Below are 12,634 nucleotides of genomic sequence, written 5' to 3' on the forward strand. Positions count from 1 at the left end.
TATTTCCAGGAAAGCCTAATGACCTGAATTGAGATCCAAGTAAAACCCCAGGGTTTTAATCCCAACACTCAAGAGGCAGAAGTAGACAGATCAAGTGGTGTGAGGCCAATCTGGTCTACATAGTTCCAGGATAGACAGGGCTACATTTAAAAAAAAAAAAAAAAAAAAAAAAAAAAAAAAAAAAAGGAAACAAAAGAAGTATGTGTGGGGTAGGATTTCCAAGAAATCAGGTGTGATATGGCTTGGAAGGCAAGGGCAGATCTGTTCAGCACCAATTTAGTATGCATAGCAAGTTCTAGACCAACCAGGGCTCCAAAAAGAAAGGAGAAAATGGACTTCACAATGTTGTCCTGACTTTCACACACTTCGTGCCCACACTCACACAAAGGCCACTGGATGTAATGGCTCATGTCTTTAATCATAGTCAGAAACAGGTGGATGAGTGGGGAATCTAGCCTGTTCTACAGCCAGTTCCTGGCTAGCCAGAGCTATATGGTGAGACACTATCTCAAAATAAAAACAACACAAAATTAAAAACACTTTTTACATATTTGTTTTTTGAGACAGGATCTCTCTAGGTAGTGCAGGCTGGTATTAAACTCAGAGATCAGCCTGTCTCTGCCTCTCAAAGCTGGATTAAATATATGTGGCACTATACCCAACAAAAAAGTTTAAAAAAAGTAGTCCCTTTAGGTTATTTTGCATTAACCCCCCCCCCCCCACACACACACACAATTCATTTTCCTTACTTATAGACTTAGTCATTTCCTTTCCATTTTAAAAATCATAAGTCAGCTGGGCAGTGGGGGCACATGCAGTGGCGCACACCTTTAATCCCAGAACTTGGGAAGAGGCAGATGGGTTTGAGTTAGAGGCCAGACTGGTCTACAGAGTGAGTTCTAGCATAGTCAGAGCTATACAGAGAAACCCTGTCTAGAAGAATCCAAAAATAAATAAATAAATATTCAAAAGAATAGATTTCATTACATTTTCAAAGTAATCATTGTACTTTGTTAATATTTGCTATTTGTTCCAGTCATATTGGGGACTAAATTTAGCCACTCACTCCTTACACATCCTAACTTTAAATGTCTGGATTCAAGCTTGTAATCCTAGGTATTTTAGAATTAGGAGGATTGAAAATGGGAAGCCTACCTAAGCTACACAGTAAAGTCAAGGCCAACCTAGGCAATTTAATGAAACTTTACCTCAAAACTAGAAAGGGGCTAAGGAGATAGCTCCAAGATAAAGAGCACTTACCAAGCTAACCCAAGGTCCCCAGTTCAAACCCCGGTACTACAAAAACAAATCCCAAACACTCTTATCTGCTAAGGCAGTCTCATGCAGCTAAGGGTCTCCTTATACTTGCTACAAAGCTAAGGATAACCTTGAATTCTTATCTTCCTGTCTCTCCTTCTGAAGTACTGGCATTTGCTACCATTGGGAACTTGTGCAGCTTCTTTTAATAAACAAATAAGACACTTGTCAAACACAAACTTGACAGTAAAACTCTAAAGAATGTAATGAATTACATAGTTTGGCCTAATATAGTTAAAAAAGGAAGTCCTACTAAGGCTGGCACTCTACACTACTACATTTAGTTAGTACAATTTTATTGTGAGGGAAAGTGAGGAAGAACATTCTAGAGAATTAAAAAAGGAATGAGGTGCTGCTGAATGACTAAGAACACAGCTCAAAGGCAGAACACTTGCATAGCATGCACAAGAACCACAAAATACAAAGCTTCATAGGATTTCAACGGGGCTAGTGTGGCCTAACTAGCCAGAGACTCGTAGGCTCATTTAAGGGAGGGCATAAAGGCCTGGGGAGTATTGAGAGAGTTGCATACAACAGGAGTTGCCAAGACCTACAAACTGAAATTACACACACACACACACACACACACACACACACACACACACGAAACAACACAATCTTTCTTAGCATCAAGATGATTGAACCAAGTCTTGGAGTACATCTTTAACCATAGCACTAGGAAGACAGAAGCAGGTGAATCTGAGTTTGAGGCCAGCCTAGTCTACAGGGTTCCAAGAACAGCCAGGGCTACACAGAGAAAAAGTGTGTGTGTGTGTGTTAAAGCACCTCATTATCTTTTCTTTCTGAAAAGTGTCACCTAGATTTTTTCCCTCAAGAACCTAAGCCACACATCAGTGGCTAATTGGTAATAAAATACGTGTTAAGAGTGGGCATGAAAAGGTTATTCCAGCAACTTATCAAAGGAAGCTTTTAAATACAAGACTTAAAGCCAGGATAAATACCCTGTTTAATTTCTTTTCCTGCCTATGGACGCCTTGGAATTTTAGCTTTCTTAGTTGATCTAAACTCCAAAAGAGTATTAAGTGTCTTTGATAATGTTTACTTAACGCTGAACTGAATACAGGAAGTCAGATACTAAAGAGTAGTTACATTAGGCACAGATATTTATAAACCATCTGCTGCAAGTGACCCAGGATTCAATTACAACATCAACCCTCAAATTTCATCGAACAGTCAAATTACCAGTCTAGTCAAGAATAAGTTCATTTTACCCTATTGGCGCATTAGATCGTTTCGCAAAATCCTAGAGCGGTTGAACTGTCTTAGCCTAGCCTTAGAGCATCAGGTCCTAAGTGGAGTACGAAGTTAGCGTCAGGACATTTTAAGTAGGAGGCAAACTCTAGCGTCGCCTATTCAATTGCAACCAGCCCATACTCCCGAATTTATGAGTTTATCACATCACTTGAAATGAGTGAAATTAAGTTTCAGTCCCTTTGAGATTTCTGAGCGCACAAAGTCTGACTGCTATTCTTTCAAGGGGCCGAAGGGTGCGAACATAGCTGGAGAAAAACTATTTGGTGCAGAAATTCGTCTTTTCCGTGCACCACTGGGGGCCGCACCGGTTGGGTCCCGCGCGATGCCCTGGCGTGAGTTTGGGGGCGCAGCGGGGCCCGGCGGGGGCGGCGAGCGCGCGTTCCCCCGCCCGCTCGGGCGGCGTCGAGGCGCGAGCAGCTCAGCCAGCCTTGCAGAGGGAGCTCTCGGCAGCTCAGGGGTCCCTCTGCTCGCAGCCACTGCAGCGCCGCCTGCGACACTCGGCGGCGACGGAGACCGGCAGCGGCGATGATCGGACTAGGAGAAACTAGAGAGCACCCCAGCTGCTGGAGAAGCACGCAAGGCGACCGGGTAGGTTCCGGGGCCGGGTGGACTTGAAGATGGGGAGTCTGAGGAGCGCCGATCGGGACCCGACACCCACAGGGTTCCGGGACCTGGCTAAGCGGCCGGCAGAGGGTTCAGAACCCCTAGGCGAAGCAAGCGCGGCAACTGAGTCTCAGAGGTCCAGCCTCGGTAAGGGGTACCCGTCGCGGGAGGGGCGGAGGGCAGAGGGCGGGCCGTGGCCCGAAGATCAGCCGGGCCAAAAGCCGGCCTCGAGGGTAGAGACAAAGGAAGGAAAATGGAGTCGCCGAGCGCGCAGGCCTCCGTCGCCACCGCCGCCAGAGGCCTACCATGTTGGGAGGAGGAAAGCTAGCGGGCGGGTGTGGAGGGGGTTGGCCAGGCCCTGGCGGCGGCGCCGGGCAATGGCGGCGGCCGCGCCGCAGCAGGGACGGTAGAGGGAGACAAACACCCCCCGGCGGCGGCGCTGGCGCCGGGCTGCAGCCAGCGCCGACCGGAGCGGCCCCATCGTGACACCTAGAGGCGGCCCGCGAAACCTCCTCCACCCCGGGCCCCCTTACCTTCGCGCCACACCCCCCGCGGCGCCCGCTCCGCCGCCGCTCCACCGCTCCGGCCACCTGGCGTCCCCGGCCAGCTCCGCGTGCCTGCACTGGCTACTGCTGTCGCCGCTGCCGCCAAAGAAGCAGCTCCGCGCACGGTTTAATCGCTCCACAGGCTCGGACACAAAATGGCGGCGGCGCGGTGCAGTGCGCCTGCGTCGGCGCTGCCGGGGCCGCGGGTGCTGATAAGGGAAGAGACGGGTGGGGGGGCCGGCCGGCGGCGAGTTGAGGGCGGGGGAGGAAAGGTGAGGGGAGGGGTTGGCGCAGGGCAGCATGGGAGGCGGCCCCGGGCGCCAACTTTCAAAAGCAGGCGCGATGGCGTCACGAGATGCGCCGCGAGTCGCGTCGACACGCCGCACGCGCCCTTCCGCGCCCTCACCCGGTCGCGCGTGGGCTTTGCTGGCGCGGAGGCGTCCTGGTTCTCGTTGGGTGGGGCTTCCTGGGCGGAGGCTTGCGGCTTCTGGGCAATCGGATCTCCGCCTAGTTGCCCTGATTCCTTAGCTCCGTCTTTCCCTCAAAGCTGGGAAGGGCGGGAGGACTACGGGGAGCTGAAGTAAGCGCGCGGGGCTGGGCCGTGGGGTCGAGGAAGCTCTGAGGTTCGGCTCTGCCCAGGCTCCCCCCACAGCTGGATCCAACCCCCGGGGTTAGCTCTGCACCCTGTCCCGCCACCAAGTAAAATCCAGTGAGTTCCCACACACTCTCACTTCTCCGACACTTACCCAGTGCTCAAGATCGACGGCTGGGCACTTGACCCAGGGGTTTTAGTAGTCTTCCTCCCAAGAACAGGGCCTTATAAAACCGGATGTGAGATTAAGAGAACAAGGATAGGGTTACCTCAGTCAGGAGATATAGCAGACCACAGCAGTCGTCTTTAGCTGTATTCGGCACTGTGAACGTCTAAATAACTTAAGACTGTTATTTCTATTTTGGTTCCCAGTCGGTGGTACTTAATGCCTTCCCTTTCCCGGGAAAACCCTATTGCCAGGTGTTCTAATAGTCTCCCCCCCCTCCCCCCCCGTAGCCGTAGAATGTGACTCTGAGCTGTAGTCCCACTTCTCTTGCTTTAGCTGTTTGGATAACAAATGCACCTGGCAGCAAGGGAGCTGCTTCTGCTCTATTCATATCTATCTATGCTGTGTTGTGGGAATGCTGGCCCATTATCAACAGATGCTGTTTATTCCCCCAAAAGAATCAGAAAGTTAGGTTCAGAGGCATGTAAAATCCAAATGTTCAAATGTCAGCAACTAAAGCAGATGTGTTTAAACATCATGAGCCCATTCCACCACTGTTGTGGGGTTTTCAGTTTGTGACTTGACTTAGAGGAAAGATAGAAGAGAAATTCCAAGATTAGAAAGATAATAATAATAATAAATAATAGAGAAGAAAATGAACAAAGTCAAATCTAGAGTGGTGAATTGTAGAATCCAAGACCAGAAGAAGTAAGTTTGAGCAGGAAGAGAGGTTTCTGTTTTTAGGTGCTGAAAGAGAGTTCTGGCACAGTTCAGCCAAAGGCTTAGCCATTGAGTTTGTTACCTTGGAGATAACTGGGAAATATCATGGTGACTTTAGCTTGACTCATATGGACTAACCGAAGATGTTTACCTGAGTAGAATAGGTTAAAAAGTAAACAGGAAAGTAAGGAAATAGAGACAGTACCCGAAGGCAACTTGAGTTTTGTTGTGGGTGGAGCAGCCATTTGGGGATTCCTGCCGAAGGGTGTGGAGTCAGGGAGGAGTTTTGTTTTGTTTCCCTTTTGGTGGTTAGAATCCAAACCTTGTGCTCTGCCATCCAGCTTCATCTCAACTCAGTGGGGATGTTTTTAAAAGGTGGTAGGGTCAGGTGGTAATGGCTCGCACATGTAATCTCAACACTTGGGAGGTAGAGGCAGGCAGATCATTTTGAGTTCAAAGCCAGCCTGCTTGCTCTACAGAGGGAGTTACCTACAGGACAGCCAGTGCTACACAGAGAAACCCCTCATAAAAGCCAAACTAAAAGAGATGGCATTATTCCCAAGCATTTTTATGAACCATCAGAAGTGGTGTAGGGAAAGGGAAGCTTGCTTGACCTTAAGGGACTGAAATCAATAGGAGGATGTATGGAAAGCAGGAGAAATGACCTTGGAAAGGAAGGTCCCATTGATCATAGCGTAACAAAGGTAAGGAGTGTGCACTCGTGGGAGGCAGGAAACTTAAGTCCTTGGTAGGAGAGCCCTCCCTGCGGGGATAAGGTACCCATCTGAGGCTTGTGATCATGAGTGTAAAGTTAAGCCAGATGACCCAGTATATGCTTTTCCTCCAGTAGCATTCAGCTTTTAAAAATGGGTGTGTGAGCCGGGCAGTGGTACTGCACGCCTGCCTGTAATCCCAGCACTCTGGGAGGCAGAAGCAGGTGGATTTCTTGAGTTCGAGGCCAGCAGGGTCTACAGAGTGAGTTCCAGGACAGCCAGGGCTATACAGAGAAAACCTGTCTTGAAAAAAACCAAATAAATAAATAAATAAATGTGTGAAATACTTGAAACTTTTACGTACATCTCTTTTTTTCCCCTAGGAACTAAATTATCACATTTATGTCTTATGTACACTTTAGGACTCAAAGATAAGAAAAAGACAAATTTAGAGAGAAAAATTAGAAGACAGATGGCTGAGATATTTGCATTTTACATTCTCTTTACTGAAGATATTGGTCCCTGGTTCACTTTGGAACTTAGATACCAGAAACAGTAATAATGTTGACTGAAGTCTGAATCATTAGCTTCTGGAATGAGGCTGTAGCTCTGTGATAGACTGTTTGCCTAGCATGCCCAAGGACCTGAGTTTTAACCTAGCATAAGTAAAATCAATCAATCAATCAATCAATCAATCAATCTATCTTTAACCTTTCTTTATGTATCTTCACCTAAGTCTTTATCTCAGATCACCTTGAGAGTAATTTATAATAATAGCTGACGTGTGGACAAATAAAAGTGTTTTTGGAAGGAAAGGAAAAAAAAAACCACTTCAGCTGTAGTTACTATATCTGACCTCTGAGGTATCAGAAGCCAGGAGTAGGGTCCAAGTAACCATAAGACTAGGACTGCTTTCTGTAAAAACAAAAACAAAAAACCGATGTGCTGCTCTATCAACTGAGAAAAGACTGAAAACGGCATAGGAAGGAACTAAAGGATGTTTTCTTTCTTATAGGAAATCCTGATGTGTCCTAAAAGAAAGCCAAACCAGAGAACAAGCCACTTCAAGGTAGAAAGAGACAAGCTGAGAGGGAAGACTCATATTTTGAGAGACGGTTAGGATAGTTAAGAGCAGGGTCTGAGGAACATGGCTCAGTAGCAGACTGCCTCACATGTGTGAGGCCCGGGATTTGATCCCCAGAACTGAATAATAAGAGCAGATTTGTTTCCTGAAGTACTAACCACTGCCACCCTATGCAGAACATTGATAAAGGAAACTGGGTTTTGTTTTGTTTTGTTTTGTTTGTTTGTTTGCTTGCTTATGTGTGGAGGTCAAAGGACAACTTGCAGAAGTAAATTCTTTTTACCTTGTGGGTCCTGGGGATGGAACTTAAGTTATCAGGTTTGGTGGCAAATACCTTTACCAGCTAAGCCATCTTGCAGCCCCTGTGTTTTATTTTTATGAATAATTGGGATTTTTGGGGTAAATTTTGTTTTGTTTTGTGATAGGGTCTTGTTATATAGCCCTGACTGGCCTTTTTAGCCCAAGGAGGCCTCAAATTGAATTTATAGTAATCCCTGGAATTACAGGCATGAGCCACCATTCCTGGTTTATAAAGGGTAGTTTTAGAATATTCTAGAATGTGATATAGACTGGAAAAATATGTTCATGCCAGGGTACATGTGTGGGGATTAGAGGATAACTTGTAGACATTGGTTCACTTCTGCAATGTGGATCCCAGGAATGAAACTTAAGATTGTCCTTTTTTAAAAAAGATTTATTTATTTATTGTTGTATGTAAGTACACTGTAGCTGTCTTCAGACACCCCAGAAAAGGGCAACAGATCTCATTATGGATGGTTGTGAGTCACCATATGGTTGCTGAGACTTGAACTCTGGACCTTCGGAAGAGCAGTCAGTACTCTTAACCATTGAGCCATCTCTCTAGCCCTTTTTTTTTTTTGTTTGTTTGTTTGTTTGTTTTTGGTTTTTTTGGATTTGGTTTTTTGGAGACAGGGTTTCTCTGTGTAGCCCTGGCTGTCCTGGAACTCACTCTATAGACCAGGCTGGCCTTGAACTCAGAAATCCTCCTGCCTCTGCCTCCCAGAGTGCTGGGATTACAGGCAGCCATGCGCCACCACCACCCGGCCCAAGGTTGGTCTTAAGCATGGTCTCAAGCACTCTTATCGGGTGAGTCATTTCACCATTATCCCCTACACCCCATTTTTTTTTGAGAATTTAAGGAAGGGTTGTATTAGGGTTCTCTAGAGTTAACAGAACTCATGGAATGTCTCTATATATTAAGGGAATTTATTGTGAAGAATGACTGTGTGAAGTCCAATTAACCCAACAATGGGCAGCTGTGGATAGGAACTGCCAGAATCTAGTAGTTGCTAGTCCCACAAGGCTAGTTCTTTCAGCTGGTCTTCTGTAGAAGTAAGTTCCAACAGATGTGCTGGCAAGTAAGTGCAAGCAGTCGAAGAAGAGTGAATCTTCCTTCTTCAGCGACCCTATAGATGCTTCCAGCAGAAGGTGTGGCTCAGACTAAGGTATGTACCACCACACCTGGATCTGGGACCTGTCTTGACCCATGCAGATCTTGAACTCAGAGATCTCCTTGCCTCAGTCTCCTGGGATTAAAGGCATGTACTACCTTGCCTGGGCCCAAGCCTTTCATGCCCACTAGACCTCAAGATCTCCAATTCAAGATCCAGGTCAGAAATGAGTGTCTTCCAGCCTCAAGATCTGGATCACAGGAGTGTGGATTGTAGTACATTCCAGATATAATCAAGTTGGCAACCAGGACTAACCACCACAAGGATCCTTCCTAGGAACCTTCACTTCGGTTTGTAATCCATGGAGATTGATCAGAGCCTTTTAGCAGATAACTGCCAGTTTAGCATATGGTTTTGGTGATGTCACCATAGAACCTGTCCCTCAGCCTCTTTAGTGGGAGCAGATTCCTAAGAGTAATTTCAAATTCTTAAGGGTTGGGCTACTGAATGTGACAGATAAGCAAAGTGCTAATCGGTAAACTCGTGTCTATGCCGACAAAAGGTGTGTCGTGTAATTCAGTGGTAACTTGGCAGTAGAATACTTTATCTAGCATGTGTGAGGATTTTGGGTGGATCTGTAGTGAGACCAAAAAAATTAAGTTGGTGTTGTAGCCAAATATGGTGGGACACGCCTGTAATCCCAGCATTTGAGAGGCTGAGGCAGAAGGATCATGAATTGGAAGCCAATCTGAGCTATATAGCGAGACCTTGTCTAAAAAAGGAGGAGGGGGAGGTTTATACTAGAAAATCACCAAATGAAAGGGCAGTGTGTTAACAGTAGACAAGACGCTTGATGTCAGTGTAGGGCAGTGGTTGTCAACCTTCCTAATGCAATTCCTTTAATACAGTTCCACTTGTGGTGGTGGCCCCTAACCATAACATTATTTTTGTTATGTAACTTAACTGTAACTTTCCTGCTGTGAATTGTAACATAAAAATGTTTTTCCAATGGTCTTGGGTGACCCCTGTGAAAGGATCTTTTGATCTCCCCCAGAGGGGTCAGGACCCACAGATTGAGAGCCTAAGGATACATGTGAATTTTCTGTTGTCTTTGTACCTATTGAGAACATGTATGGGATATGACATGACCGTCAGTTTATCAGGTTCTCTTGCTCTCCCTCCCTCCTCCCTCCCTCCCTCCTTCTTGGGCACACAAGGATGCTAGAATAGTATGGTCCCTCTGAACTCTACAGCTGCAGTCAAGCAAATCTGTATTGAATACCCATGCCCTTGCAGCTCCCTGTTTGAGCACTTGATTCAAGACTTGTGGCCCTTGAACTTAAAAGTTCAAATGTAAAAAATGTAACGACTGTGTCTGGAGAGAGGGCTCAGCAGTTAAGAGCACTGACTGTTCGTTCAGAGGACCTGGGTTGGTTCCCAGAACCCACATGGCAGATCACAACTGTTTGTAACTCCAATGCCAGGGTATCTGACACCCTCTTCTGGCCTATGAGGGCACCAGGAATGTATGTGGTAGCCCTAAGTACATGCACACTCACACACACACACACACACACACACACACACACACGAGAGAGAGAGAGAGAGAGAGAGAGAGAGAGAGAGAGAGAGAGAGAGAACTTTTAAAAACGAAGAAATGGAGTCACAGTAAAAAAAAAATGTAAAAAAAAAAAAAAGAATCATTCTCACAGCATCTCACTTCAGCTGCATCTGAAGTGCTGCAAAGGTATAAATAGGTGAAAGCAGCATGCAAGGTAAAGAGCATATGAGGACATAGGGCATAAAAGTATATAAATATATGTGAGGACAGTGGGTCAGCCTGCCATGGCCCGGTAGATGTGAATCTGAAACTCATAAAACATTTGGAAAGCTCTCAGTGTCCGTGTGCATCCATTGCCAAACCAACTGCTAATATTCTAAAGACATCATCTCCTGCCCAGACCCCCAGAATTTCTTCCCTTATCAAAGTCTTCTTTCTTTGGACCCTTATTCCTTTACACCTCAGTTGAAAAGGTCTCTCTTTCAAGTACCTGAAACCTATGCTTGGGAGGTAGGTTAATTCTGGTTTTTGCTCTCTTCTGCATTTTTCAAGTATTGATTATTTAGCTTTCTGTAACGTATCACATCCATTTACAAAATCCCTTAGTGACTGCCTTTCCAAACGTTCTGGGCTTCCAGGTGTATCCCACCATGCCTAACCTAGTTTTATCATAAATTGAGGAAATGAACTAGGTGTAGTGGTGCATACCTGTCATGCCAGCACTCAGGAGGCTCAGGCAGGAGGATTTTGAGTTTGAGATCAATCTGGCCAATACTGTGAGTTGCAGGACAGGCTGGAGGTCTTGTTTCAAAAGAAACAGAAAAGAAAAAGAAGTTATTAGTTCAAAACCAGAATGAAACGCACATGCTTCACCACGCTTTTCTCAGTGGTGTTGTCTCTTCCTGGCTGCTCTGGGTCCTCCCCCCCCCCTTCCATTAGACCTCAGATAACGTTTTTTTCATCATCTTTTTCTTATTTCTCTCCCCTTTGTATATTGGGGTTTAACCTGTGGCCTCAGTCACATTAGGCAGGTGCTTTACCATTGAACTATATCTCTGACTCTTTTTTTCTTTTTTTTTTTTGGAATTTGTTTTTTTTGGGGGGGGGTCACCCCCACCCCCACCCCCCGAGACAGGGTTTCTCTGTGTAGCCCTGGCTGTCCTGGAGCTCACTCTGTAGACCAGACTGGCCTCGAACTCAGAAATCCACCTGCCTCTGTTTCCCAGAGTGCTAGGATAACAGGAGTGCGCCACCACCGCCCGGCTCTTTTTTGCTTTTTATTGAAGGCAGGATTTTACTAAGTTGCTGGCCTTAAATTCACTCTCTAACCCAGGCTGGCCTTAAACTTTTCAGGCTAAGGAGTAGCTAATATTATAGGCCGTTGCCAGCAGGCCCAATTTCAGATACCATCTCTCTCTTCTTCCTCCCCTCCTTCCCTTTCCACATCCCCTCCTTCCTTTCTTTGTCTCCATGTTATCCCACCTGATTTTGAAATCCTAGGCTCAATTTCTTCTTCTACCCCAGCCTGCTAAGTGCTAGGATTACAGCTGTTGCACTGCAGCAACATTTCTGCTTCTGTGGTAGCCCTCTGGAGACGATGCTCTCCCTCCAAAGCTACCTCACAAAGAGAAGGGAGGAGAGAGCTCTGCCAAGAATCCAGCCCAGTACCCTGTGCCTGGTAAGCATGTGTTCTTTTACTAAACACTGAACCCTCACTCTCCTAATTCCTTGTTTAGGAGGGACAGAAAGATTTCTGACCTGAAAGCAAACTGGACACTGCTGCTTCACCTCAGAGGAAAAGCTGTCGTCGAGACTCCTCAGACTCGAGCAGAAAGTACTTTTAACCTCTGAGCCATGTAGAAAGGGCTTTAATGATGAACGTTTCATGCAACCTCGGCTGACAGATGACAGAGATATCTGAGGCTTTGACTCGATGGTCTATGAGTATGTCAGAACCCAACTTCATGCTCGAGGCAGATCATGCTGAAGGGACACAGGTGATGTGTTGAATTTTCAGGCTTTTCTCCACTAAACATATGGTGCTTTCATTCTCAAAATGTTTAGATAGTGCATTCTTGATAAGTGTAAACATAAGTTGGGAAATGGAATATAGGGAGCCCAGAGCTGGTAGGGATATATATTCAAAGACATTTCTTTTATTGTGTTTAGAAACTGAATTCCACAGTGTAGCCCAGTCTGGCCTGGAACTCATGAAATCCTTCTGCCTCAGTCTCCTAAGTGCTAGGATTACAGATATGAGCTATCTCTCCTGGCCTTGTAAGACATTTCTTTAAAAAAAAAATGTGGTGTGTGGGGGTGTGGTATATCTTATAGTTATTTTATTTACATATATGCCTATGCCTGTGCCAGACAGTGTGGAGGTCAAAGGGTAACTGGAAGGAGCAGGTTCTTTCTTCCCACCATGTGGATTACAGGGATCCAACTTGTATTGCCAGATTTGTACATCTCATACTTTTACCCACTAAGTAATCTCAAAAGTCTAAAAGACATTTCTTGACAAGTTTCTGTGTATCTGGCTTTAGGTACCAGGGGTAAAAGGGATATATAGCTAGGCATGGTAGCACATAGCTATAGTCCCAGCATTCAGGAAATAGAAGCAGGAAGACGGCAGGTTCAAGATCAACT

The 12,634-nt window shown here is 45.9% G+C and overlaps 1 protein-coding gene across 4 annotated transcripts in view; it reads right to left on the bottom strand.

The window, feature by feature from the left end:
- The window catches only part of Ctcf (CCCTC-binding factor), a 51,561-nt gene extending 47,596 nt beyond the window's left edge, over positions 1-3,965 (bottom strand). For 2 of the 4 annotated variants that reach the window (XM_052166560.1, XM_052166559.1), the window contains exon 1: positions 3,729-3,965. The gene's annotated coding sequence lies outside the window, so the exon portion shown is untranslated. The remainder of the gene's footprint in view (positions 1-3,728) is intronic. The other 2 variants (XM_052166558.1, XM_052166557.1) reach the window with 1 other exon arrangement.
- Between the last annotated feature and the right edge of the window lie 8,669 nt (positions 3,966-12,634).

The sequence above is a fragment of the Apodemus sylvaticus genome, chromosome 21 (assembly GCF_947179515.1).
Source record: "Apodemus sylvaticus chromosome 21, mApoSyl1.1, whole genome shotgun sequence".
In the NCBI taxonomy this organism is placed as follows: domain Eukaryota; kingdom Metazoa; phylum Chordata; class Mammalia; order Rodentia; family Muridae; genus Apodemus; species Apodemus sylvaticus.